This window comes from Lepidochelys kempii, chromosome 19 (genome assembly GCF_965140265.1).
Source record: "Lepidochelys kempii isolate rLepKem1 chromosome 19, rLepKem1.hap2, whole genome shotgun sequence".
Classification (NCBI taxonomy): Eukaryota; Metazoa; Chordata; order Testudines; family Cheloniidae; genus Lepidochelys; species Lepidochelys kempii.
Genome location: NC_133274.1, coordinates 11,507,518 through 11,510,104, shown reverse-complemented (window position 1 = coordinate 11,510,104; position 2,587 = coordinate 11,507,518).

The window sequence follows — 2,587 nt, the reverse complement described above, 5'->3', positions numbered from 1 at the left end:
AGGAACTGTTCTCGGAGGTGACTCAGGTCACCACCACAGAATTCTAGTGGAGGTGGCTGGAGGCGAGTGGGCGGGAGTGGATTGGCTCATCAAGGACTCTTTAAAAAAAAAAATGTGCAAATGCTTGATTTTCCATGAAGACACCAGGGTGATGGGGAATTGGGCAGGGAGCGGGAGGATCACAAAGCAACAGATTCCTGGCTGAACATTTCTAAGAACTGTAGAAAAACAGACCGTGGCATCGGATGGGCAATGAGGAGGATCCACAGGCTGCAAACACGTCGTCAGACGAGCACCAAACCTGCACCACAAGGCAGCCTGGAGATGGACAGGCCCCGCCATCAGGATGGGGGAACCTGCCGCTGCTTTCATGGGGGTGGGGCCGCTTCTTTAACTCTCAGCGGATGTAAAAGCCCAGGCGCCCTTCAAACGCCGGTTGGCGCGATGCAAATTGCAAAGATGCAACCCTGTGAAGTCGTGTGCCATTCAAACGTCGGGTTTTGTTCCCCCGATGCCAGCAGGTGGCGCCGGTGGCGAGAAACCGCAGCTCGTGGTGGGCAAGCTGCTGTGCCAAAGCACACCGTGCTCTGGGACCCGCGCAAGGTAGAACTGGGGTTCGCCAACAGCCCACGGACTCTGGGGAGGAGCCCTGCGCTTTCGTTGTGCCCATTCTGACCTTGCACATGGCAGGCCCCGGCGCATCCCGTTGACCCTTTGCTGCTGCACTCTGGGACGGCTGCTCAGGACCCCCCCACCCCCGGTAGGAGAGCAGAGCACTCACTGACTGCCATGTCCTGTACATATGTACATTCCAACAGCCCACCTGTCCAGGGCGGCCTGGGACGTTCCTGACGGAGGCGTGTGGCTACTTGTCTCGTGTGCCCGCTTCCTTCCTTTCGACGCATCGTTATTGCTCTGTACAGCCTTATGCGGTGCAAAGCGGGATCTGTAGGAGTCAGCCAACTCCCCTGCTTACCCCGGGCCACGGAGCTCGGAGCGTCACGGACACTCGTGGCAGGAGTGCCAGGATCTGCCCGGCGAGAATGCACTCCCGCCGCCCCCCGCAGAGAGGCACCGCGTCATGTGTTCAGTGTCACAGTAGGAACTGGGATTGTTGCTGTACACCAGCAGCAGGAGGGTGACTGCGCTGGGAGAGGGGACTCCCTCTGCCTGTCTCTGGGGGAGGCTAAACACTGAGGTTAAAGATCCTTTCAAGGCGTTTCTAAAAAGAGATCTGGGATCCCTGCCATACCTCCCTCTCTCTCACTTAGGGCCTCTGCCAAACCCCAGTCAGGTCAATGCGAGTCTTTCCCAGGACTTCAGTGGGGTTTGGATCAGCCCTTAAAGTGGGCTGGAGGGGCCCACACTGTGGGAGAGTCATTGCTAGGCACACAGTGGCTCTCGCATTTGCCCGCCGCAGCCAGTCTCAGGGCCCAACTCTCCAACCCGGGCCCGGAAGCTAGGGCTCCCACTTGCACAGTGCTCAAGTGGGCATTCACGGGCCCTGGTACCATCCCAGGCGACGACATGCTGATCGGCGCATCCACATGCAGAACTAGGGGTCTCATAGTAGTTTGCAAATCGGGTTTCTGATATCTTTGCAAAGCACATTGAGATACTCTGAGCATGACAGGCACCAGCTTAAACCCAGCTCCTTTCTATGCTCTCTGTGTGCATATGCACGTTGGAATACCAGACACGGGCTCTGTTGTTATTTTTTTTATTTCAGTGACATCTAAATGCCTTATCTAGGTCATGGCCCCCATGTGTTTGGTGCTGTACATTGTGCTCAAGCCACGGAATTAGAACCCAGGACCAAATCTCAAACATGCTAGCAATCGGACACGGGATTTTCGTTCTCCCTGTTCTAAGATTATCTGCATGATTCCAGGTGGGAGCCGTGTTTGGAGTTCATACAGCTGGACAGCGTGTTGGGATGTGAACTTCTGGGCCAGGCTCAGGTCTGGTTAACACATAAACCTGCAGAACTGGTCAGCCTGGTGGGGAATGGGCTGTGATGATTTGATGGGGAGGAAAAGTGCAGGCACGTAGCAATGAGCAGAGCTGATCCAGGCCAGAGGCAGGCCACGGGCTGCACCAACACCGCGGGCTGGATTCGGCTTGCGGCTACACTGGTATAAATCCAACAAAGTCAACAGAGTTGTACCAGACTCAGACTGGAGTGAGACAGTCTTGGGGATCTGTATCCTCTGTCCACAAAACAGGTCACACTGCAAGCTCCCTGCCTGCCAATGTGCCTTGACTCTCATCGGGGGGGCACTCTCCTTTCAGGGGTGAAAGGAGCTCTGCCTCCTTAGCCCATTCAATGCCAAGGCATTGCTGCTGGGAGGGCTCCCAAGGAGACCCGTCAGTGCCAGTAGAAGCGGTGGGTTTTGTGATGTGTCCACCTGCCTGCTGGGAGCTGGGCGGACCTGATCCCACGCATTTCACACCAGCCTGGGGACACTTATTAGAGAGAAGCTACTTGTGGTCATTAGCTGTTTGGGCTGGATTGCAACCTACAGGTGAAAGGCTCTTCATCATAAAAACAGACACACATACGTGTGCGTGTGTCTGTGTGTGTGTG